At 37.5% G+C, this 27,475-nt stretch overlaps 1 protein-coding gene across 3 annotated transcripts in view; it reads left to right on the top strand.

Moving 5' to 3' along the window:
- The first annotated feature begins 824 nt into the window (after positions 1 to 824).
- LOC124120214 (visual pigment-like receptor peropsin) overlaps positions 825 to 27,475 on the top strand; it is a 98,865-nt gene continuing 72,214 nt past the window's right edge. For 2 of the 3 annotated variants that reach the window (XM_046482997.2, XM_046482982.2), the window contains exon 1: positions 825 to 1,889. The gene's annotated coding sequence lies outside the window, so the exon portion shown is untranslated. Of the gene's footprint in view, positions 1,890 to 7,558; positions 7,718 to 27,475 lie in introns of those variants that run through there. The other variant, XM_046482989.2, reaches the window with a different exon arrangement.

Below are 27,475 nucleotides of genomic sequence, written 5' to 3'. Positions count from 1 at the left end.
TTTTTAAAATAATGAAATGAAAAGTTAAGATCTTAGTTCAGTGTGTTTAGAGATAGAATTTGCGTGTTTGTACCCTCAGAATGTTTCCCAAACTTACTGATTTTTTTTTTAAGAAACTAATTGCCTATCTTCAAATAAACAATTTTTAATAATTGATCAGCTCAATATTAATCTTTTTCGTCCAGTTTGGTAAATCTTATACATGACAAAATACTTATAAACTTTGTACACCGCTCTTGTTATTCAAGAGATGAATCTGAAGATCCACTTAAGATATTAAAACGGTCATAGATTTTTCAACCATATTGAACCCAACTTGTCAGTAGAAGAGACTAGCCTGTGAAAAAAACTGTGACAGCAGGCATTGATATTGACGTGTAAAATGGGATGTAGATTGCCGTGTATTTCCATTACATCTAAATCAATACCAGCTTCCTCTTGTCAGCTAAGCATCATTCCTACAGAGCATGACTGTAAAACTTGCAATTGGATTCTTCTCCAGCAGCCGCTGTTGGGCTATCTAACAGTTTCATGATTCCTCTCATCCTCCATGCCTTACAAATGCCTTGTAGCAGTGTACATCTGCAGCTTCACCTCGTGTTTCAATGCTGGTATCATGTATGAAATGTACGTGTTTAGTTTTTGCCCCTTTTGCTGTCAATCAAACACATGAAGCATTACGATTGGTGTTTTATCAACTAATTGATTCACAACCCTTGTGGAACCCTCCACTGAAGAGGTATTGATTAATAATACCGGACAGGCACTTTAACCAATCGGGTGAGGGTCTGAACTGCAAACATTGTCGAGAAGACCGATCCCTCTAATCCCTAATCAAATTTTTCCATTGGCAAAGTTTTCGTCAGCCTTGTGAGTGTGTACTTCTGTCACCGGCGTTGCCATTGGCTGACCAGTCATAAGCATGGCCGTATTGTCTGCCCTGATTCTGATGACTATACCTATTCCTGATATGCTGATAATGACATTAGGCCCTAACCATGTATATCAATCATTCCAGCCCTGTCAAGCTATACATACGCTCTCTGTGAAGCCCCTCTCTGCAGATCTGCCTTAGGAGCAGACGGACAATTTAAACACCTGTGCAACAGAAGATCAAGGCTATAACTGGCACTGCTATTGGAAGAAATTTGTTAATGGAGATCGCTTAGAGAAATCTGTGCCTTTGGAATTGTCAGACATTCATTCACTTAAACTTTCCATTCAACTTTTTTTGCCTTCAGAAAAATCCTGAAGGTACCATTGTCGTCGTCTGATTTTGACTGTTGAGAAAGTCGGAGATGTGTTTGTGGTAATTGTGCCTTTGTAGCTTTTTTGTGGCCATCATTACAAGGGGACAACATTGGAAAGATTTGTCAACTGGAACAAATGGAGAAGTGTTTGTCTGCTATTTTCTGGCAGATCTGAAGACTATCTTATACAGTGAGGAGCTTAAGTCATCCAATCATGCTTTGCGGTTGACAGGTAACTCTTCAGTTCCGAAGATTTCGAAACTCCTGTCAGCTTCCTTTGACAGTTGGCCCTCCATACAATATCAGTTTAATGAGGAAAAACTTCATTTTTGTCAAGTTTGTGTTTCTGAAAGCCTCAAATTGGTGACAGTCATATTTTCAGGACGATATTATTGCAAAGACTTTGACAATTGTGTTGTCGAGAGACAGTGAGCAATTATTGATCAGAACTCATCGTGTCTGCCTTCACGATTCTGGACAATCCGCCTCCCTTGTCAACTGAGGTATTTATAAACAAACATTGCATAGGTTTGTGTTAATGGGACGGCTGCTAATATACCTAACAAGCTCACACATCTATGTCATTACAGAGCCTGGACGTGCTCTTGCCTTTCAGCTTTACATTTTGAAAAATTCCAGGTAAGCCTATTTTCATTTCTCTCTAAATGTCAATGATTCCCCTTTGGAATGTTATTCAGTGGGAAGGATTTAGGCTCTGTCATGTTTTGCAATGGGTTAGTTAACAGACGAAGGATTGTATGGTAGTCATGGTGTTTGGGTTTTGAAAGAAGTTATGTCACTAATGAAATCGGATATTTCCAGGTCCTGTGCACGAGTTGATTAAGAATAAATGAGTGCCTTGAAATTGGTGAAACACAATTAGTCAATTGCATTGATGATGGATTGTTCATATTGTGTTGATGGTCTTGATGGAGATAACAGTAGAGATGATGCTGCAGTGGTTGTGTATGTAGTTATTATGAGCATGTTGGTTAGGATGTTCTATTTCATTGTATCTGAATTATTCACCAGTAATCAAAATTACACAGAAGAATGAAAATTCTGTCCATACAGAACCGATGATTTCTTTTGTGTCAATTTGAAATTATCTCCCTCTATACAGTTCTATTTATTTGAAGTAAAATTGAATATTTGAAAACGAGAAACACTGCCTGGAAGTATAAGAGAACTATCAAAGATGGGTCTGATGAGAGCTGATTATCTGCTTCAGGGATGCTGTATACACTGGCTGCTTCATGATAACTGAGCTTCTCTTGTCTGTGTGTGAAATGTTTTAATGACATCAGTCTGAAAAACTAGACATGTTCTTTCATTATGTCAAAAGTTTCCAAGCACTGAGGTATGTCATGACCTTTTGATGCCCCCGGTTCGATGTAGAATACTCCATTGAAAAGTGTTTGCTTGTATTCACTGAAGTTATATCATTCAGTTTTATTCTTTGACGTTGATTATCAATCTTGTAGTGTAAAAACAGGTACTTCTAATGAACAAGCATCAAATGTTGAAGAGGAAAAGCCTGCAAAGTATTATTCATTCAAAGAATGAAGGCATTTACCATTTGTCAATTATTGTTTGATGTTTGAAAAAAGTGCTGTGGATTTAAATTACACTTGACAAGCCAACAAGGAACTGGGCACTCTGTGCAAAGTGCAAATGTGGTCCAGTGTTGGCAAATGCACAAGCATGTTATTCTGATCTGCAACATCAATACATTTGGTAAATATATTCACAGATTTACGACATCATCGTGATTGCCTAAAACACTAATGTCCTTCTGAAGCGTGTCACATTTGTACACACTCATGTGCATCTCGATCTCTTCTCAACTTCGCACTTGTCCAGAGCAAGAAATCATCCCGTCCACATGCTATTTACCAGATGGTGACACTTTGAAATGCTGTGAAGGTGTTCAGCCATTGACAAGAATTCCCATGATTGATATAGCTTTTAGTGCTGAGCAGTTAACACTACCTTCTCCTCGGTGAGAGTATCCAGCATGTTAACTTCGTCAGCTTTGTAACAGTGAACTCCAACACATCGGAACATGTTCGTGGCTACTTGAAATTGTCAGGCCGAATTTGACGTGAATGTGACTTCATTAGGAGCATGCATTCTGCTCCATGTCTGAACCATTGTAAGGATGCCCTGGTCTTTTTTCTTGTGTAAATATGTCCTTGCTTAGATTTGTCCATAGAGCTGAAAGGAAGCTCTAGCAATGTCCATAGCTTGGGAAGAAACCTTACAGTTAAGGCTTGTCTGAGTGTGAGAAAGCTTAATCAGCAGAGCCTTCTTCAAAGTTTCTGCTAAATGTTCTCGGCATGTGTGCCATTGTAAGGGAGTTTAAGGATGGTGGATCATATTGTTTGCGAATTTGGTCTGCGTGCATGTCATTGTAAGGGAGTTTTAGACAAGTGGATCAGTTTGTTGGTGATTTTTGGGCGGCATGCCTGTCATTGTATTAGAGTTTCGAATGGTGGATCAGATTGTTGGTGATTTGGGGGCATGTATTGAATTGTGAAGTTTAAATCTGTGCATGTATTATTGTCAGGGAATTGAACATTATGAGAGGCTTGCCTTGAGCATTGTCAGGCAAGTTAGGACATTGCTAGGAGTTTAAAGCATTGTAAGGAACTGTGAGTCATGTATGGCATCATTGGTTAAAATCTGTATATTTAATAACATTATTAGTGATTTTAAGATGCGCTTAACATTATGTGGTGTGTGTCAAGTACCATCAGAAAACACCTTCTATGTCTGTATTGCCAGGAAAAATCACTTTCTCTCATGATGCTAAGATACCTAAATCCCACATAATCAGTATATGTTATTCTTTGCTCTGCACAGGAATCTCTAAGGTCAGTTCTTGACTTGTTCATACAAGAGTAAGTAGGATCTAGAATTGTCATTATTTTTTCTTTCCAAAAACAATATTCTGGCATTTAGCTTTGTTAATTGTTGGACATTTCTGTTGGTCAGTTGTTGGCCATAATATTGTAAGAATGCAATCAAACACAGCCTCTTTACAAGAGTTTAAACACTGGTTGTCCCCAAATCCCTCAGAGGCAAAGCTTTGTGATTTGTCCATTTGTAAATGAGCTGCCCTTATCCAGTGTGTGGAGTTAGCAGGAGATGAGACAAGTGTACTGGTTGAAGGAAGGCAGTAGTGACTTGTGCACCACTCTCTTGAGAAGCTTGTAATGGGGATATTATTGTCAAGCCATTCACTGCTTTGTACTTTGGCCCTTGTGTCGCCATGGCACTGAAGGTAAGTCCTTAACACAAAACTGTAGCTATCACTGTGTGATGATATAGTGGCTGTATAATGTTTGTCTATACTTTGAGCAAATGTAGGCAGCAAAGTGAACCACATAAGATTAATTTTCTGTTGTCAGGAACAGCAGGCATTTCATTCAATACCCATTGTATTATTGAAGCAAAATGTGTCACATAGCTTCTACCATCCGGCAGTGCAGTGATGAGGTTATCTCAGTTGTGTAATGAATTATAAAGTATTTCTGCCTGACTTCTTGCAGTGAATAAGATAGGTTTTATACAATATTTATTCCATTCTAAAGATGCGTCACAGCCCCAGACAACAGGGGATGTCACACACATTTGCCCATATGTTGAACCTGATTACTCTGTCTACAGCATCTTTGCAGCAGTGAATTCATTCCCTAATCCTCTCACAGTTATTTTACTTCGCACTCGTGAAGTGTTGAATTGGTCCACACTATCTCATGCTCCTCATAAAAGAACTGAACTTAGCTGAGGGTTGGGTAAAGGTTGATTGCTGTGGCCTTAAATACAGTTTGCTGTTGATGCCAAAATCTATTATAGACTATCACAGGTCCAGTTGCACTGGTGTGATTTCATAAACAATTTGGGAGGGTGGATGGTAGCCTGGTGGTTAAAGGGTTTGCTCATCACAACAAAGACTTGGGTTCGATTGTCCCCACCATGATATTGCCGGAATAGTGCTCGCTCGCTCGCTCGCTCACTCACTCACTCACTCACTCACTCACTCACTCACTCACTCACTCACTCACTCACTCACTCACTCACTCACTCACAAACTCACTCACTCACTCACTCACTCACTCACTCACTCACTCACTCACTCACTCACTCACTCACTCACTCACTCACTCACTCACTCACTCACTCACTCACTCTCAATGTTGCCTGCTCTTAGAAAGAAGCAATTTGCATGGTGTGTAGCTATGTTGTTTTCAGACCTAGATTTTCAAACTAGCATCTTTAAGAATTAGTTGAAAAGTTATTTGAAAACTAAACAAATTAAAATGGATGTTTTTCTAAATCAGTGGTTGTAACTTCATCTCCCATGACTTCAGAACTTAATTCTGTACTTGATAATTCCATAGCTTCAGAATAGAAAATAACTAAAAACTGTCATGAACTTCCTAATGTAACAATGTTTCAGAAACTGTTAGAAGGGAAATGAAATTGGTGTTATCCTTTTGAGCCATCCTGTCTCATAGTGTTGGCCACAGGAGACCTCCATCAGACAACATATCATGCAAGTGTTGTTGGGGGAAATCTTTGATTATGCCTGTCATTAGCTTACAGCCACTGAGTGATGCTTAAGAGTCACTGTGCAACCAGTGTAGACAAAGCTGAGGAAAATAATGACCATGTTTAAAAGGCATTGTAATCTGAACTTTAAGAAGGTAACATTTTATGTATCTGCTGATGGTGATTCATCAATACATGCTTATGATACAGTCTGAATTGTACAATGGACTCTGCTTATAGCAGAGATTGCTTATGATCATGGGAAGGCTTTGGTCACTCATATTTATATTCAGTACGTATTATTTAAACTCACTGCTTTCAGAAGATAACACTTCATTTGCCCGTTTTCTGCAGGTAACATTTTATTACTGTTTCAGTGGTATAAATTTTCACTGGGCAATGTGAATTCATTTTGAAGACACCATAAGCTTCATTTAAATGCAAACCGTGTGGCTTGGGGTCTCTAGGATAACACTTTGAGCTACCACATGCACATCATTGTTCAAACAGTGCAGGAAGAATAAAGTCTGTGCAGGTTTTGCTCCTCTTTAGTGCAGGAAGGATAAAGTCTGCAGGTTTTGCTCCTCTTTAGTGCAGGAAGGATAAAGTCTGCAGGTTTTGCTCCTCTTTAGTTCAGGAAGGATAAAGTCTGCAGGTTTTGCTCCTCTTTAGTGCAGGAAGGATAAAGTCTGCAGGTTTTGCTCCACTTCAGTGCAGGAATAATAAAGTCTGTGCAGGTTTTACTCCACTTTATTTAACACGTGTAATATTTCACAAACTGAATGAGTTAATGAGTTAGAACCTCTCCCAATTCGTATTTCATGTTACATCAACCCTCACATGTTAAAAGAACTTAACAGTGTTGCAGGGTTCTGTTCATCCCCTGATTGTACCGTCTCATGCAAGCCCTCTTCTCAATTTGCAGAAATGCTGATTGTGGAGGGAGGATTCCAATGTTAATGGTATGACCGGTTATTTGTGTCTCTTTTGGTAATGGAATTAAATGTCCTTGGGTTTCCCAGACAGGCCAGCAACAATTGATGTCACTAATGATGCTGTCCAGCTTCTAAAAGGCATATATTGTAAAGTCAAATTTCTCTTTTTCTACATGTTCAAGCAGAAGCTCGTCTATAGTCACCTCCTCTACTCCACGATGCTACCTCATGAGAACAATTTTCTGAAATGGTTTCTGTTAAATGGGTATTTTCTTTAATGTAATCTTGCCTTTTATTTCTGTGCAGCAAATTAAAACAGCAGCAGTAAATGTCATAGGTTTTGCATTATGTAGCAAAATTATGCAAATTCTAAAAACAACTATCATCAGAATATAATATACACATTAATATAAAGTATTGATAAGACACGTTTCATGGTAAGGAGCAATATAATGTATAACAGATATTAATAGAAATAACTCTCTTCATATTTTAACACTGCATGGAAAAGAGAATGTTGGGGGTTTTTTTTGCAAAAGAGGTGGTTGTGAAGAAAGAAAATATCTTAATTTGACATAAATACTGTTGATATCAACCATGGATGTAGGACATAGCTTTTTGCTTTTATGATTTTAAAAAAATATATGAAGTATTACAGTAACGCTTCGAACTACACTCATAGTAAAGTATAAACTCTATGTTTGCATTCATTCATGTATTATCAATAAAGCTTGACAATTAGAATAGAAGTCACATGTTGGGGGGAATTCTTGATTTCTGTAGCCACAACCTGTTACAGTTAAAGGTTCCAGTGGAGTAGAGGCTGCTTGAGTTAACCGAGACGTCAATAGCGAGCTTGTCTATTTCGCTGTGCAATGTACACCGCCACTCATTTAGCATTGCTGGTATCACACACATGCTTGCCTCAACACTTGGTCAGGTCTCTTTCTTGCTTGATGGTATTTAGCCTTAAAGGTATGTTGGATTATGTCCTTTTACCCTATTTTTGTATTTATCTTCAGTTTGGATGTACTATCCATGTTATCCTATATCAGCTGTTATAATTCATGAGCGATATATTAGTTATTTTGGGGTATGCAGGTGTTTGGTTCTCAGTTAAATATTGTTTCATGTATTGCATGTCAGGTGGGGCATTAGAAACAAATTTCATATTGACATGATAATACCATATATCATTATATGATAACTGCAATAAGGGAATATTGAACACAGCTTTACTGTGTCATGTTAATGTATCTTTGAGGTGCAAAGATTAGATGATAATACCATATATCATTATATGATAACTGCAATAAGGGAATATTGAACACAGCTTTACTGTGTCATGTTAACGTATCTTTGAGGTGCGAAGATTAGATGATAATACCATATATCATTATATGATAACTGCAATAAGGGAATATTGAACACAGCTTTACTGTGTCATGTTAACGTATCTTTGAGGTGCGAAGATTAGATGATAATACCATATATCATTATATGATAACTGCAATAAGGGAATATTGAACACAGCTTTACTGTGTCATGTTAATGTATCTTTGAGGTGCGAAGATTAGATGATAATACCATATATCATTATATGATAACTGCAATAAGGGAATATTGAACTCAGCTTTACTGTGTCATGTTAGTGTATCTTTGAGATGCGAAGATTAGATGATAATACCATATATCATTATATGATAACTGCAATAAGGGAATATTGAACACAGCTTTACTGTGTCATGTTAATGCATCTTTGAGGTGCGAAGATTAGATGATAATACCATATATCATTATATGATAACTGCAATAAGGGAATATTGAACACAGCTTTACTGTGTCATGTTAATGTATCTTTGAGGTGCGAAGATTAGATGATAATACCATATATCATTATATGTTAACTGCAATGAGGGAATATTGAACACAGCTTTACTTTGTCATGTTAGTGTATCTTTGAGGTGCAAAGATTAGATGATAATACCATATATCATTATATGATAACTGCAATAAGGGAATATTGAACACAGCTTTACTATGTCATGTTAATGCATCTTTGAGGTGCAAAAATTAGATGATAATACCATATATCATTATATGATAACTGCAATAAGGGAATATTGAACACAGCTTTACTGTGTCATGTTAATGTATCTTTGAGGTGCGAAGATTAGATGATAATACCATATATCATTATATGATAACTGCAATAAGGGAATATTGAACACAGCTTTACTGTGTCATGTTAATGTATCTTTGAGGTGCGAAGATTAGATTCCCAAGAGGAAGTACCATGCCTGATTATATTTTTGTTCTTGGTCCATTTCTTAAACTATTGTTTTCAAATTAAGACATTGGAAGTCATGTTGCCTGATGTATTCCAATTGTTTCAGCTTTGTGTAAGAGCTGTCAGAGATTGTGGCAGCTAATCCATCATTTTAAGCTGCTTATGATTCTTCTCTCTTTCAATATTAAACACCGGTGTGGTAATTAAATGAAAATTCTTCTTGTACTTCATCTTTGACTTGAAGGCAAGAACAAAAATAATAGCATGTTTTCCATATTGGAAAGTATGCTCTGCATAGATCTTAACATAGGTGTCTGTTCAAATGGATCCCTGGAATATTGGAAAGTATGCTTAATATAGATCTTAACATATTCAATTGGAGCTTTGGAATATTGGAAAGTATTCTTTGCATAGATCATAACATTGGTGTATATGCAGTTTGGGCCCTGGAATATTGAAAAGAATGCTTTGTATAGATCTTAACATAGGTGTCTATTCAAATGGAGCCCTGGAATATTGGAATGTATGCTTTGTATAGATCTTAACACCAAGTGCATGTAAAAAAATATTCACATATTCTTACCTACATTAACTTATGTGATCTTTGAACACACTCAACACCTCTATGCTGTATTTACTATACTAAATCACTAATCCCTGTGTTCAGTGTGGTTCATGCCAAATGACAGTCAGCAGTCTATGCATCTTTGTTTCAACTTTGATAAGTTTATGGGACCAGGATTTAACCTGGTTTTGTCTTGTGCAACTAGGTTTTCATGTCAACATGCATCTCGTGCAAGTTGTATCAAGTCCCTTAAATTGATACCTGGTTGCTGAAATCAAGATCAATGCAGAATTCTGAAGTTCCGAAGTATAGAAATCCGTGAAGTACCGAAATCGAGTCCACTGTACAATCCCAACTATATCATAAGCATGTTTTTTTTTTAATCATTATGAAATAGTGATGATACCAGGTGTTTGTGAGGGGAGAGTGTATTTCAGCCCCACTGGTAGCACCCATCACAAACAAGCATTTGCTCCTGATGAGAGGACCAGGATCTGAAGTGGTTTCAGTGGATAATGTCAAGCCCATTCTTGGTACCTCCTCTGTAATATTGCTACAGTAAAGCCTAAGTGGTGTAACGGCCCTGCTCTCATTTAGGTAGACTGTCTCCAAGACCCAAGAGAATAAAATTAAAAAGAAATCTCAATTCAAGTCTGGAATGATATTGCAAGTGTAGATAGCCAAAATCAAGGATTGTTCTGGACTCCATTTGGATTCTATTTTGTAGATATATATTTTTAAATAAGATAAATTTATTTTGGGGACTAAATGTTTGTATATCATTCAGACTGATGTTGCATTTCAAAGCAGTTTGGGGGGCACGGTGGCCCAGTCGTCTAGGGTGCTGCGATTCGCTGTGCAGAGTTGCAGCATCAACAAGGATACTTAACTGTGGATTCTAGTCTTTATTTAACCTTACACAATATCACCTGTCTTTAACAACAATGGGGGAGTTGAACTCACTCCAGTCAGTGTTGAAAATACCCCCCCATTGTTGTTAAAGACAGGTGATATTGTGTAAGGTTAAATAAAGACTAGAATCCACAATTAAGTATCCTTGTTGATATACTCAAAACTATTTTGTTATGTAAAATAATGACTTACTTCATATAATTTGGTCATTCACTTGGATATCAAATGATTATTGAGTTAAAGTTAAAAGACAATGAATCTTTAACTTAATCAAGCATATCAACATGCAAGCAGACAAAGAATTAGATGCCATGTTTTGTTAATGGGGCCGTCACACCATGACGTTCTGGTCAGCGTTCTATGACGTTTGAGGAAACGTTGGTAGTCGCCCATGGTCGCTGGGATAGCGCCAGAAGAGTGTTGTGTGAACGCTAGTGAACGTCGGTGATCGCCGGGAATCGGCGGAGAACGCTGGTCCGGAAAAAAAGTTTTGAACATGCACAAAAGTTCTCACTGAGAACTTTAATTTTAAACGCTGAAGAACGTTTAAGAACGTTTGTGGAACGTTTTACTAACGTTCGCCGAGCGTTGCACGCGTTCGGCTATCGTTAGTCAGTCGTTACTCTAGCGTTACTTGGTTGTTACTAATCGTTTGCTTTGCATTGAACGACTCACTGGCGACCTGTCAACGACCGCTGAATGGTCTCCTAGCACACGCAGCGCACGCAGACGCTATTCTGTCGTTATTCACACGTTAGTCACACGCTCAACACGCTCGTCTAACGTTGACAAATCATTCGTCGCGCGCCAGTGGCACGTTAGCACACGCTAATGGTTTTCAGGGGTATCTTACTTGGTCGCTGTTACACGCTTCTCGTGCGTTAGACACACGCTAGTCATGCGTTAGGCACACGTTAATCACACGCCAGATGTGTCATCCTCATTCTAGAACGCTCAAAAATTGAACGATTGAAATGTTCAGAGAACGTTGACCAGAACGTCATGTTGTGACGGCCCCTTAACAGAACACAAGAAACACAAAAAATAAATTCTGATTTGTTTTTAACTCGGTTTTGTTACGTGGTATGTAAGAAAGGAAAATATGTCATCATGTATGTCGTTTAACAACTGAGAGGAAATCAATAAATATCATCACTTTTTATCATCGCTTTTTCCGTACAGTTGGCAGCTTATGAATTTTATGTTCTGTCTGTACACAGCTGGAAGTGTGACTTTATTTGGCACTTTTGGATACAAGAATTCATTCTTGTATGTAAGTATTCATGAAATACTGTTAATGAATTCATGAATAGGAAGTAATAGTGCTTTCACGCTTGTACTGGAATTGCAAGACAGATGTGTATTAGGTGACCAAATGTTCCATCAGAAACATCTAATTTGTCATATTGTTCTTCAATGTTCTCCTGGGTGCATGTGTAAAAACATTGCCACTAAAATGTCAAGTTCCGGAAACTTTTATGCACTATATGAAATAAATGTTATTAAGTCCTTTATTTGTGAAGACCATATATCACAATATTCATAATTTGTCCATGCATAACTTATACTTATCTCAGAGTGATATGAAATGGAAACGTTTGCAATACGTTTCTTAAATCTTGATCATATCACAAGAATTATTATAAGTTGTAGCAGTATCACAAAGGGTACAGGGTAGAATAGGTCTTCAACAACCCATGCTTACGTAAAAGGCGACTATGCTTGTCGTAAGAGGTGACTAAGAGGATCGGGTGGTCAGGCTCGCTGACTTGGTTGATGCATGTCATTGTATCCCAATTGCGTGAATCGATGCTCATGATATCAATCACTGGATTGTCTGGTCCATACTCGATTATTTACAGACAGCCGTCATATAGCTGCAGAATTGCAGAGTGTGGCCTTAAACAACAAACCAACCAACCAACAAAGGGTACATGTGGTTTTATGCATCCTGCGTTTGATACCATGCATCTCCTGCTCGCTACAAGGGATGCATAAAACCACATGTACCCCTTGTGATACAGCTACAACAAATTTATCTTACCGACATATTTCAATCTGCAAGTGTAAAGGAATTGAAGCAAATTGAAAATTGATAGAAAACAGCTGTTCAATTGAGCTGAGGTTAACTTGTGCTGTGTCATGTGACTTTCATTGACTCAGAAAAAGTGTGGCCTTTTGCTTCGAAGCAGGGTATAAGGGATTTGTTCTCCTACTCAGAAATCAATGTGCAGCTTGTTTCTTTGTGACAGGGTAGAAGGAGTTTATTCTTACACTTTAAAACTTATATAGTATTTTATCAAGATCATGTGGACGAATCCGATCTCATCATTATGACATGGAGGTATGATAGTGTCTGTTGGATATATTCAAGTTGACACAAAGCAGTATTGCAATGTCCAACAGACTGCACTGTCAGTTATAGCCCTTAGTTCATTTTGGATCTGCTACTTTTAGATTTGAATATCCCATATTCATCCTCAAAACGAACCCTCAGAAGGCCCAAATGAATCACTAACTTACCCTACTTATTGCAATCACCTTTGGTTTCAGAGAATGGTGCTATAACAACTGTGCTTTATACAGTTATTGGCCGGTAGTATTTTGCAAAATTTAAATAATGCTGTGGATGTTTGTTAACAACAGTGTAGCAAGATTAATTTTTAAGACCACATTTAAATTTTTAGTGTAGTTACCGTATATTGCTGTGTATAAGGCGACCCCACGTATAAGACGAACCCCCCTTTACATGCCTTCAAAATCAACTCCAAACCCTATACTCCGTGTATAAGATGACCTGGAATGAAGCACATCACAAGTGTGCACACAAACCTTATATATGCAATAAAAATATGTTTATCTTGCGTTGTTTTTTCTACGATGTTTGGTCGCGTGTGTTACTCCAGCACATGTTGCCATTTTGCGTTTACACGGTACGACACCAAATTGGTGCCCGTACAATAAAATTAATTTATGAAGTAATAACATATAAGAGACAATGGTGAGTAATTTAATCGCCAATTAACTATGTTGTAACTAAATAGGCTTATGTTTGCTTCACATTCAGCGTGTTTATTCCTGAATCACTTATACACACCGTCTCCAACAGTTGTTAATACAACTGTAAAAACAGCGGGAATTGATTTCAGCTTCACCGGTTATCACATGTTAGGTCACATGTGCAATATGCAAATGCTTACCAGTACTTCCGGGTCTCTACTCACGGATGTTGATTGTTTTACTGTGTCAGCTGGTTTGACAATCTGCATCGAGGTGTGGGTCATTTCAACTTTATTTGCAGAAATTATTAAACTTTATTCAAGGAAAACAGATACAAATCATGTTTATGTATGGAAATAGTTATTGGAACAGTTATTTAGGACGAAATGCGAAGTTTTTTCGTCAAATGCTGGGCTGGCTATCGGACGCCGGTTGACATCACCAGTGGAAGCTGAAAGTGAAACAACTGGAAAAAATGTGAGATCTTCGACTCTGTGTATAAGACCCCCCTTCTCAACCCCCTCATTTTAGGTGCGAAAAACTCGTCTTATACACAGCGATATATGGTAGGCATATTATTTGTGCCTCTAAGTATTAAAATTTCTGATCATATTAAAACCCTTTACATTAAACGGCTGCAGCAAAGTTACAAATTTGTGTCATCTGTTTCTCAAGTTTGGCTCCATAATGAATCAGGGTTCACGTGTATCTAGATCACTGTGTTGTGACATTGTTCATTGATATAATGGAAATTATGAAAGGATTGTCATCTTATTGCCTAGTTTTAATGAAATTAAATGAAGTAAAGTAATTAATATCAATGTTACAATGTATGAATCTACATTGAAATATTTTTTGCAAAGTGGGTTTGGGCTTGAATGATGTTATGATTAAAATAACATTATGAACTATTGCTGTGCCTTTCATCTGAACAAATTGAAAACGAACCGTTTGTTGTTGACAAAACAAGGTCATCATTATATTGAAATGTGATCATTCTTTTGTCGTAAAATACATGCCTGCTGTCCATTATGTTGGGTCTAGTAACCTGGAATGTTTCAGGCAAATGTACTTGTTCTTTGCTTCAAACAAAATGAGAAAGAACAGCAAAAATCTTTTAGGTGAAAATTTGACTTGCCCTTGCATGTGTTTGTGATGGGTGCAACCAGTGCGACAGGATACACTCACTTTTTCATAAACACATACTAATGATATTGTCAGAATCGTACAAAGGAGAATTCGTATCATCATGAAAAGGGTTTTGTTGCTTTTATTAAAATATTCTGGGATTATCAAATGGTAGATTAAGACACAATTTGAAAGATGAAACATTTACTTTCCAGAATAGTGATAGTACCCACTGTGTGATTGTGAGCACTATCCCCAAAGACTTTAATTCTTCCAACATTTGGGATACATTACATATACTGACTCAGGCTAGAAGCCTTAAGGGTTAATTTCGTATGTCCCCTCAACATTGAGCACAGCCTTGGCTGATGCATTTGCATAGATCGATGCTCATGATGTCAATCACTGTACAGCTGGAATATGTGGCATTAACAACATACAACAAAACTTGGCACTATGGGACTGCAGTTCATGAGTCTGAATCTTGTAGCTTTACTGAAGTGGTACACATCTACTTTGTATATCACACTGATCATTCCCCCTTCAATATCTGCCATGCTGCAGTATAACTGCAATACTGGTAACAATGGCATTCTTAACCCACTCTCATCCATCAACTCTTTCATTATCCGACCTACTGTAAAAAATGTTTGCTTGAACTTCATTAACTTGACATATTATATAAAACACTGTACCTTAATGGTCCAAGAACAGTCATTGTTGGCGCTTTGGTGTAATATTGGCGCCCTTCCTAGCTGGAAACTATGGATAACTTGATATATTGGTGAGTAAACACAGTTTCACTGTTGTGTCAAGTTGTCCTTGTTGGCACAGCAGCACACAGGTCAGGTGAAGTTGAGCAGTGTTGGTGGTGGAAAGTAGGTGGATGGGTGACACTTTTCGGCAAGCTTGTCTCCTGAGAGTTTGTAGTACTTTAGCCTTTGCCCACACTAAAACAAAGGTGATACAGTATTACATTTGCCTCTCTTCACCCAGCACCCTGAGAAGATCTGGGTTAGAAATGGGTCTTCAGCAGTCCATGCTTGCCGAAAGAGGCGACTATGCTTGTCGTAAGAGGTGACTAATGGTATCGGGTGGTTGAGCTTGCTGACTTGGTTGATGCATTTCATCGTATCCCAATTGCGTGGATCGATGGTTATGACATTACTCATTGGGTTGTCTGGTCCAAACTCGATTCTGTACAGGCAGATGTCATATAGCTGGAATATAGCTGAGTGTGGCTTTAAACAACAAACAAACAAACAAAACAAACTGTTCACCCTGCAGCAAATGGGTAACGAGTAGGATAAGACTGATGTGAAAGAAAAACCTTCTGACGTATTGTGCTGCTACTGCTGCTGCTGCTGCTGAAGATTATTATAATTATTAAAACAAGATTGTACATCCATGTGAAATTGCAAATCAACTTGTCTGAAATTATCAGTACAGGATAGGTATTAACATATATTTTTATCTCAGTATATTTCCTTCAAACTCTTTCACATGAAACATTTTTTTATAACTTTTTTAATTATTTCTATAGAAAGTTTTCATTGTTGTAACATATGGAATTGATTATCACAATTGATGTGAAGAGGTTTGTCTATTTCATTTTATGAATTGGAAAAAAAAAGATTTTGTAATCTGCACAATTGGTTACCATAGTACGTGCTACTGTTGAAATTGGGCTCTCGTAATCAATGGAGATAGGCTCAAGTACTGAAGGCCAGCATTTTTAGATTTAATTGCCTAGCCACGATGACATTCTATAAATCCTTTGCAAATCAGCATGTTTAGCACAAGGACTCTGCCACAGCATGGTAGATTTAATTAACTTTTTGGTACTGTAGTTTCAAAATATGGAATTCTTGAGGAGACAGAAATACAGGCATTTCCAATAGAATGTGTTTAGATTCTTCTTGAATATTGGATCAAGAAGTGTCAAAGAATTTCAATCAGATTCTCCAAACCTTTTGAAAATCTCTTCGTAAATCCTTTTAGAAAATATTATGTTCTAGAACAAAATCTTCAGATATTTTGGAAACCACAATCATATTGTGGAATTCTGCTTTGATTAAGGATGAAACATTTTTGAGTTCTTGTTAATATTTGCTATTAATAGATAGGTATTAGATGATGACAAGTACAAAGATCTCCTTTTTTCAGGAAAATAAGGTATTTATGCTTAATCCAGGGGTTAATTTGATATATGATTGTGTGGTGGAATCAGGGAAGATAACTCTGTCACAAGATTGTTGCAAATCACAGCATTATACGAAAAGTAAATTTCAGACCAATGTACCCCTGGGACTTTCTGTAATATAAAAAGATTTCTTCCATGGCAAACATTTGCACATGTCTGTTTCAATGAAAGCTAGGTCAGAGTGCTGGCATCCGATGATTATGGTGAAGGATAGTATTGTTCTGGGTTTGAAATCGGTACTCGTCATATATCTTGATCAATATGCCTCATTATAAGCCTCATCAAGCCCGTCTTCTAGCATGAATAGATGCCTGTTCATTCCCCAGAACACTTGCAATGAACATGGCTAATGATGTCGATTTCATTTGACAGTTGGGTTAGACAGATGATCTAGGAATGTATTGGGGCAATTCTAAAAACCTTAAAAGCTTCTTTAGGTTTAGGTATAACCGAGTAAAATCCGTGACCCTTGACACCAAGAGAATATTTCACAAATACCCTTGCAATGAATGCACCTGATGGTGTTGATTTCATTTGACAGATCACAAGTGTGAAGGTCTTGAAATGGACAAAGCTAGATATTAAAACCTCAGTGTCATCATAAACTCTTATAAGAGTGATTGAGGATTTTTTTTCTGTTTTACGTCAGTGATTTGAAGGGGATGAAATTGAAGACCTTGGTCACCACAGACTGCTGCAGCATGCTGTCACAGGATCATAACTGGTTGATGAATCTTTTTTTGAATAATTTTTTCATCATCAGGTTTCCATTGAGTTGTTCCTTCTTCAGGAGTTTATAGTAGGAATATCTTCATACAAGGTATGCATGGCGTAAGAGGTGACTAGCTTTTGTATTGGTTGGCTATATTGTCTGCTGATGGAAGGATCGCGAGGAAGACCAGCTTACACTTTGTGATGTGTCTGTTAATGCCATGACAGCTGATGTGACTATTTATTACCTACGAGGGCACACATATCAGGTTTATAAAAAATTGTATGTGCCCTAGGGTCATATCACGTCATGCCTTGGTCATGCGAGAAACCTATGATTGTGGGTTCAAATCCCTGTTGGCCCTTATTTTGTTTCTAGGTTTGTCACAACCATACCTGTGCTCGTTGGTTTCACCAAAGTGGTAAACGTCTAAGACCTGCATGATACTTCAGACTTTCCTCCCACATCAAGATGCCACACCATGATATAACTGGAATACTGTTAAAAGCGGCGTTAAACCAAACTCACTCACTCACTCACTCACTCACTCTATTTATGTGTCAGAACAGCTGATATATCTTGATACTGATCACTGGTTTCCCATCTTTTTTTCATCATGTTCATGCCATTAAGACACCGACATGGTATATGGATTAATATGTTGATATTACAGAGAAAAGGTTTTCAGAAGCAGTATTTGCAAGTCCTCTGTAAACCAATTGGCCTTTGTATCATTTCTTCAAACACCTTTGTCAAAATTTGCATAAACCACTGGTAAGTAAAATAAGGGTCAACATGAAAGTTATGCCGCTATATCTCTGTACACACACAAAATTTAACAAGCAAGTTCATGAAAAGTGGGCATGCACATTTCACCCTATTATTGTGAAGGTGACAGGGAGAGCACAAATATAATTTTTCCACCAAATTAGCTCAGTGAGGTTTCCATATAGATCCGAGTGAAGACATTATGGGCATGTGCCCCCAAGCTACCAACTTTCTATTTCCGAATGACAATAGAATTATAATATGAAGGATGAAAGGCCTTCTCATTGGCTGCCGGAAACTGTTCGTTACGGTGAGTAACAGACTTGTTTAGAACCTGTCGTGAACTATACATTTTTTTTGAAAACCTTTGTGTAATTTACTCTATAGTGTTCAGACTGAAAATTAAGTCCTCATGTACTTGGACAGTTTGATAGGGCAGATTTCTGGTGTGGCTTGTTTTTCTAGGGTAATGGTGGGCAGGGAATATTGCCTGCAGCATGCATGGCCATTATGTCTGTTCTGAGAGGGGATATTCTGTATATGGTGTAAGGTTATAAATCACGTCCAGGGTAGGAGCATGTTCTGATCAATATTTGTTCATGGGAAACCAAATTAATGGAGCATGAATGGGACGGAAGGACACTGGTCAAGCAAATCTGGAATATTAAATAGGAAGCTACAAGGAATGGTTTGGTGTAATACTGATGACATGGACCAGTCAACATGGGTAAGGGATTCCAGTCAAAATAAATTTACTTGAGCAACTGTGGCATTGAAAGATTTTAAGTACATTGACAACAGGAATCAGTGTTGGAACACACAGTATAATCTTTGTGAGAGTGCTAGTGTCATTCCGGCACAATTTCCAGGACCATTAGGGACACACCATGCTGCTGTACATTAGCTTCAAAAGAGATGATTGATTTGCCAAAAAATTAAACCCCAAACTTCTGACTTGACATCTGACAGATTGAGACTTGAGCAGTCCACATAGGATTGTCACACTGTTGGTTAGCATTCAAATAGGTCTTCAGCATCCATACTTGTCCAATAATCTGATACTGATTGTACATCTTGTCCAGACAGCAGTTGCTCATGCAGTCGACCTTTACATTGACTAGCCCAGAATCAATGATACAAGATGCCAGAGCTTGAATATTGCTGACTCATCAATCAACATTTACTCACTCACTCAGATGTTTATTCATTTATTCAATTTCAAAGTGTCGGAAGTGAAACTTTTAAAATAATTTTTTCAAGTATTTGAATCTCTGATGCAACAGTTGACATTCTATGTTTTATGATGATGGATGAGTTATTTCAAAATATTGATTTCCAATTAAGAAAAATATTATTAGCATACTGTAACCTCTATGATGTAAATACAACTTTTTTTCTGTTTCTGTAGATGTATTAACATCAGTAGTCTGACTGTTCCATGGAAGGCACATGTCGGTGTTGATGTACCATTAGTTTATGGAAATGTCCCGGAAACTGTTGATTAAATTCCTCAACTATTTTTACAGTCTTATTATTGTTACAAATTGTCCTCATTTACATGAAGATGCCGTCTTGGCTGAAATTTGACCCAGTCACCCGGCTAAATGTCTTCTGACCAAACTATTTCCAACCCAAGGTCATGGCAGTTCTCATATCTCCAAACATGGCAATGCATTATTGGATGTAAATTGCTTGTCAATTTCGCAAGAATGTGATCAGTATCCCCGAGCTTAGATCTGCATACTTAATTATGTCTATTGCACGATGCTACCAACACTATCATCATCCAGGATCTGTTCCTCTCCGTCAGATACCTTCCTGTCAATTTCAAAGTTGATCAGCAGTCATTACGGTTCCTTCTCAAAGCTGGAGATCTATAGCAATATTGATGACAGTCATACATAGCATGGCTCTTCACATGATAGTGATTTTTACTGCTAAAACAGATGGTTTTCCAAGGAACCTCCTGGATCCCTTCAATTACTTCTGGCGCTCAGTGTCTTTCTGTGATTTGTAAATAACGGTCCTTTTCATTCTCATTCATTTACATACTTGGCTTTTTACTCAAAATTTAACATTCTCTTCTATATTCCTCTTTATTAAAATTGAATGAACGATTTTTGGTTCAGATCAAATTTAACAAAGAAGAATAGTCTTCCTTTTAACAGTGATTTGACCTGATTGCATGGTTAAGAGAGATGCTTAAACATTTGACTATTTTTAGACCACAGGATAATGTGTATTTGTTTGAGCATGTAAGAATACAATACATGTGCAACTTTGAACAGCATAAATGAATCAGTGTCCATTTTTGCACTCTTTCAGGACAATGTCTGCATAACACTGCCGTGTCATAGCGTCTAGGTAAGAACGTTCTTGAAGAAAATGCTGTTCAGTTTCAATTTAAGTTAAAGCAGACAGCTGATCCCATCAAGTACCTAGTAAACCTAGCTATTATGCACTGTTAGTTTTTCTTGGAAGGCGTTTTTAAATAACTAGTCCTGATATAATGTCAGGTTTTTTTAAAAAGAAAATAGGCTTTCAATAAGAATTTGTGTCTCTGAAAGATTGAGAATCTAAAGTGTGTTTTTTGCATGTAGATTTTGGACTTATTTTTATGTGGCGTTGCCTAGTTATCTGGTTTTCAACAGTTCCATTATCGCCATCATTTGCATCAGTTGAAGGTTATGTAGACCAGAGGTTAAGCAATGGGAGTTGTGCTTTCTTTGCAAAAAAAGCATTATTTTCAACTCAATTGAGAACCAGTTTGGAGATTGTGTAGACATAGTGGCTGGGAGGTTTGTATTGCAATCTGGCATGAATTGGAGGTGCATTTATCTGTCATATAAATTCAACCATCATTATCTCATATTTCATTTCTCTTATACATTATCTTAGAATTATGTGATATCTTTGGCCCATGTCATATCTTTGTAATCACCTCATGTTAATGTCACATCTCATACCATTTCTATATCATTAGGCCGATATAATCTCCATTATTTCATATACTTTAGACCTATGTCATACATGATCCGCTTCATATGTCAGACCTGTGCCATATCTCACCCTTTAATGTCATGTATAGTGAACATGTCATGGGTTGACATCACTTGTCTGTGTCAGGATCTGCTGATTGTAGGTTTGATTCCCAGATTTCCCCGATGATGACCCATGGTCTGTCAGCACCTTCCATATACTTGTGGGTTTCATGAAAGTGGAAGGCTGAAAAACGGAACCAATCAAAATGACTGCCTCTGCCTCTGAGTGGTACTGTGAGAAGATGTAGAATGTATGTAAAGAAATAAGTGTTATGAGGGCACTTACTGTATTTCCATATCCATAACAATGTTGTGCTTGTGAGACATTACTGATAATGGCTGTTAAGTCCACACACCCATTACACTCTTAGACTATTGCAAAAAGAAACTGATTTGTTTATGAAAATTCAGTAACTTAACTGGCAAATTATGGAAAATTATGGAAAATATTTCTGGAATTCAGACACCAGTTTTATAGTTATTGTTTCCATCAAGTGATCAACGATTTGCAATCTTCAGAATGATTTTCTTTTCCTAAGTAACTATCCCTTCTGATAATGGAGTGTCTAAAGAGACAAGGGAATCTGTACGGGTAGGATTACCAAACAATTGATATTTCACTGCTTTTTATTTTGTTCACCTTTTAGAGGGATTCTTGTGTTGTGTTGCTGAAGGCTGTTGTGTTGATATGGTGCTGTGTCCAGCTTCAGTTTATCGTGCCCAATGAGATTTCTATGAAGAATCTGTTCTTCAGAACTATCATTCAGCCTAGTTATGGATACCTCAGCTGTATATGATCCGGCTGAATCTACACTGAAGTCTATTTAAATGTAGGGATGAATCAGGGTAAAGCTAACCTATATGATCATGAAGCATGTTCTGCGATATATAATGACAATAGGGTTCTTTTGTTAGGGAGATATTTTTGGATATTTCTCTCCAACTAACTGGGGATATATTGCAGTTTTACACAGAACTTTATCTTGATTTGTTTATTGTTAGCTTGCTACTCAAACTAATGGGAGATTGAAAAAGCATGGGAAAAAAGAAGCAAAGTCTGTTGGACACAGCAATGAATAATGGTGGTATGTGCAGCAAGACAGAAGATTTGCTTTCAGTAAGAAGCCCCAAAATACAGTCACTGATGGGATCATACTCTGTCAAATGACTGAGTGTTGGGCCAGAAGCCTTATACTGAAAATAAATATATCAACTGAATTGGACGTGTAGCGGCCATAAAATTTCCGAGTCCCGTGATGGGATTCGAACCACGGACCTTCTGATCAGAGGTCGGACGCCTTGTCCACATGACCAAAGAGGTTAACCCCGTCAGCAAGCTGACAAGGTAAGGATGTCATCTGTGGGATGACTCCACGCCCTGCTACATACTCCCCCGTCAACAGAAGGCACGCCCCGGGCCGCATAGTAGGGTACTGAGGCTTATTTTGCTCAAATTTAATATGAACGTGCTCAGCCCCACGTTGGGCGCCAATGTAGCGGCCATAAAATTTCCGAGTCCCGTGATGGGATTCGAACCACGGACCTTCTGATCAGAGGTCGGACGCCTTGTCCACATGACCAAAGAGGTTAACCCCGTCAGCAAGCTGACAAGGTAAGGATGTCATCTGTGGGATGACTCCACGCCCTGCTACAGACGCAATAAGCAAACCGTGTATAAGAAAACTGACAAACTGGGGAGTTTAGTACACCCATACCCAACATGTTGTTGTCAGACGTCGATCGTAGAAAACAAACTTAGTTCTACATGGATGAAACCCAAACATTTTTGATAATAGTTACCCAACAAGCATAGACCCTTCTACACTGCTGTGTTTTCTTTAAAAGTTTATGAAATACAAGAAATTTGAACTGTCATGTAGACCTTCTGGGTAAGTATGTGGCAGATTAGTTTGCTTATTGAAGCTGGGCACTTATTATTGTGATTACGGTATGTATCCATCCATACATTCCTCTATCTGTTAAATTAATATCTAAATAAGAATGATTTTGAAGACGAAATCAGAAATTTGATTTCGGGTCTCAAAGATGAGAAAATGTGCTAAAACTGTAATACTGCTAAACGTGATGTTTACCACAATCCACTCTTTCACATGTACATTGATATGGCTTCATTGTATATTGGTTTATCATTTGATGGATGGATGTTTTATTGAAATATCATTTCCAGTGTGACCTATCAATTCTTTGAAAAATCTGAAAGATATGGGACAGTACTCTGACACTGTTCTTCAATCTGTATGCCGCTTCTGTGGTCTTATGGTAGAGCATCTGCCTGGAGAGCGGAAGGTCTGGGGTTCGATCCCCGGCCGCCTCATACCAAAAGACATTAAAATGTGGTACTTGTTGCTACCTTGCCTGGCACACAGCATTAAGATGCTAAAACAAGGACTGGTCGGTTCGTAGTAAGTATACTGTGTCTGAATGGGGTGTTCATGTTAAACTGCTGTATGGTTTCTCAGTGGGCTAGCATTATAAATTGGCCTGAAAAAACCCACATTAGTCCGACTAGTACAAGCAGCCACACACACACATGTGCATGCACGCCGCTATATAAGTGCAATAGTCTTGGACGTGACGTTAAGCCCCATTTCACCTTACCTCTTCAATTTGTCAGTGGAGAGTGCTCTTTTCAGTTCCTTGTTTTGTAAGTCTATGTTTTCTGTTAACCCTGGAGAGTTCTCAAAGAATTCTTTCAGTTAGTTGTCATGGTTACTGGGAAAAGAACTGAAAAATATGTTCTGTTTATTGGTCCTGTTTGCTCAGTTGCCAAGATTACTGCAGAGGAATTGAAACATGCCACTGTTTCTTTTGTATTCTGTGGAATTAATCATCATTCCTGAAAGTCTCTGAAGAATGGTAGATGCAGGTGGCATTATTTAACATTCAGGAAGTAGTATCATGTTTTGTAAATATGTCAAATTTGACCTTCTAGTGTTACTGACAGAATCGGCAACCATTCAGAAACATTTCTGGGTGTTTTGAGCCTTCACTTGCATATGATATGAAAGGACACCACTGTGATGCATGTTTGTTGAGTAAACAATGTACCTGTCATTAGCGACTCAAGGGCAGGCAACTCTATATTATCATGGTATATCACTGTTTTGTGGTGTCACATGTGTGAAATATTTGGTTTACATCACATCCTGTTTGGATTATGCATAATCAGTATGCATACGACCTAGAATTGGTCAAGGGACATCGCCCAAACAATTGGTTCTTTTCTAACTAATTTGAATGGAGGTAGGGGTAATTCCCAGATTTACTGATACAGCAAAAATAAAAGAGTCACACAATATAGTGCTGAAACTTGTGGTGGTAAACATAAGCAACATAGCCCTTTCTTTAATCATAAGCAAACTCCATTGTATGATTCCATTACGTTATTAGAATGTGTTCATGAATCACTATTAAATAGTGATGATACCAGGTGTAAAAGGTGAGCATATCCTGCCCCACTGGTGCCACCCATCACAAAGAGAATTTCATCAGGCATCATTTTTGTCACAGATGTGTCAAATTTGGAAATGTGGTCCAAATATCTACCATAAAGCTGAGTTGTATGATGCTCTTTGAAATCTGAATAGAAAGAGCATTTGGGATTGTACTTCAAAAGGAGCCACTGGAATATTGTTGCTCGACCCAAAGGAAGGTTGCCGACTGGATGAAACCATCGCCCATGTTGGAGAATATTAGGGAACTAACAGTTAAACTGTCTATGTTCAGGGTACTTCGGTGACCCTGTGTTCTCCAGTGACAGGACCTTCTGATTGTGGTTTCAAATATCCGATTCACTCTGTTTATGATCTTAGGTCTGTTAGGACCATATACGCCTTGGGTATTACTTAAATGATAAAAGGTCTATGACCTGCATAATATTGGACTAAAATGTATAAAAATGTTTATTTTAAAGTTTTTAAGAAATCATTGCTCTTATATTTGAACATGGATACATATTTGACTGAAGCTTATTTCTGTAGAAAAAAACAAGGCCATTCGGCTATTAAGCTTTATGCAGAGATTTCTTTTGAATATGGAAAGGGTTTTGTCGCTATATTTAGTTAAAAATTACCCTTTGCACAGTCTTAACATAGTTCCAGGTTTTGTTTTGAAAATCAGCCTCTTTTTTCATTCTATCTGTGTGCTTCTATAAGGCAAATTGTCAGTGAAAATAACAAGTCCCATTACTGTCAAGCTGGTCATTTTCTGCAACTTCTGCAAATTTGACAGTTACAGTTGGCGACAAAAGGCTCATAATCAAATGTCTTTTGTGCTCACTATTGCTGCTGAGTATTAAGCATACTTGCAGGAACAATGGACCATCATTGAAGAACAACTCTCAGCTGTGACTGTGCAGGTCACATGTCACCCCTCCAACTATCAACCATTGGTTGCCTCGTGCAGCCACAATGACAAAGCTGAAATAATTCTTGGGCATGAAACCCTCTTCTTTCAACCCAGACATGTTTGTGTGGTGTGCCTCGCTTAGTGTCATCATCAGCTCTTTAAGCAGGACAAATGTTTCATGTACACAGAAGTGCACACTAATTATGACAGACAGTGAATGAATTCATATCCAATCTGCATGCAAGATGTGACTGAATCATTCCATGTGTCATTTAATGATTGAACATCCGGGAGGAAACAATGACACTTGGTTGTGTAACAATATCCTAAAGCACTTATATCAATTAAATGATTAGACATAAGTTTCCATCAATAGATTATCAAAGCAGCAACTAATTATTTTAATATCAGACTGAAACAACAAAGCATTTACCAAGTAATCAATAAGAAATTATCGGCAACAAAGTATCAATTGTGTTGTATGTCAAGGTAAATCTCAGCTCACATAATAAAGCTTGATAATGCTAGAATAAGCAGTTTAGAACCTTTTTGGTTAGATAATCTGAAAAAATTCTGCAAAGCCTGAATCCACCATTCTATATATAACATCCTTCCGAGTGATCTGTATTTCCCTACAGGGGATGGGATTTGACATTTTGTCATTTCAGAATCTGATGACTAATTTGTTTGTGGAATGACCCAGGGTCAGTCATCAAGGGTTAAAGTGCCAATAATCTTTCCGATTTTCGCTGTTTGGGCAGTTTTTACTTGACAGTGAAATTATTATTTTGTCACATAGTTCTGTTTTCCAGTTCAAATCTCCTCCGGACTTGTATAGATTTATCATACATTGTGATAATTAATGGCTCTGAAATATTCACTGAAGGAACATACAATAATCAAATATCGTAGCTTCAGTTTTATCATTGCCATTGTTTTCATGCCTGTGCTATATCAAATCATCTTTGTTTTATTATCACCATCAAAAAGAATTCTGAGATGAACAGCAAGACAATTCATGTGTCCTGTATAAGAAATTGTTTTACACACAAACGGGATGGGCTATTTGTTCTTGTCACTGGTGTTTGGTAGTGAACACTTATTAGTTAAATGCAATGCAGAATTTTTCTCATACACTGATTTTTCAAATGTCTGTCCAAATACTCACTAACCATATTTAAAAAGAAATGAATAATTTCTCAAAATGTTCTTTAATAATTTTATTTACCCAAAATATTAAATCTCATAATATTTGGATTTTGCAGTTTTTAATCGGAGGAGTCACATGCAGATGCAGTTGTCAGCCATATGTTTGAAAAATCTAATTCTCAATTTGACCCTGACTTGTTGAGTCTTTATCGCAAATATCATTTTCATGATGGTATTTCTGACCTTATGTTGTGGATTTTGCCTTGCTTCATGTTCCATTGTTCTATCACTGACATTGAAAGGTCATTTGGGGTTCAAATTAGCACAATGTAGTAGTATGGAGAAATTGAGGACACAATTTCTTAGTTTTGCTGCAGCTCTTTTGTTAAGTGTATTGAAAAAGAAAGATAAATAAAAGTAGAGACAGTGAATCAACATTCATGAATGTTTTATTATTGGAATATAGGTCATCCTTTAAGAAATGAAAAATTGCTTTTAGATAAAGTTTGCTAAACAGGAAGGTGAGCTTCGGAACCCATGGCTGTCTGATAGTGCGATTTGTGTCATGCCCGGTTATCAATGGAATGATTGATGTTC

This window comes from Haliotis rufescens, unplaced genomic scaffold (assembly GCF_023055435.1).
Source record: "Haliotis rufescens isolate VD_foot unplaced genomic scaffold, xgHalRufe1.0.p SCAF_3, whole genome shotgun sequence".
Lineage (NCBI taxonomy): Eukaryota > Metazoa > Mollusca > Gastropoda > Lepetellida > Haliotidae > Haliotis > Haliotis rufescens.
This window is presented reverse-complemented; position numbering and strand designations above follow the sequence as displayed.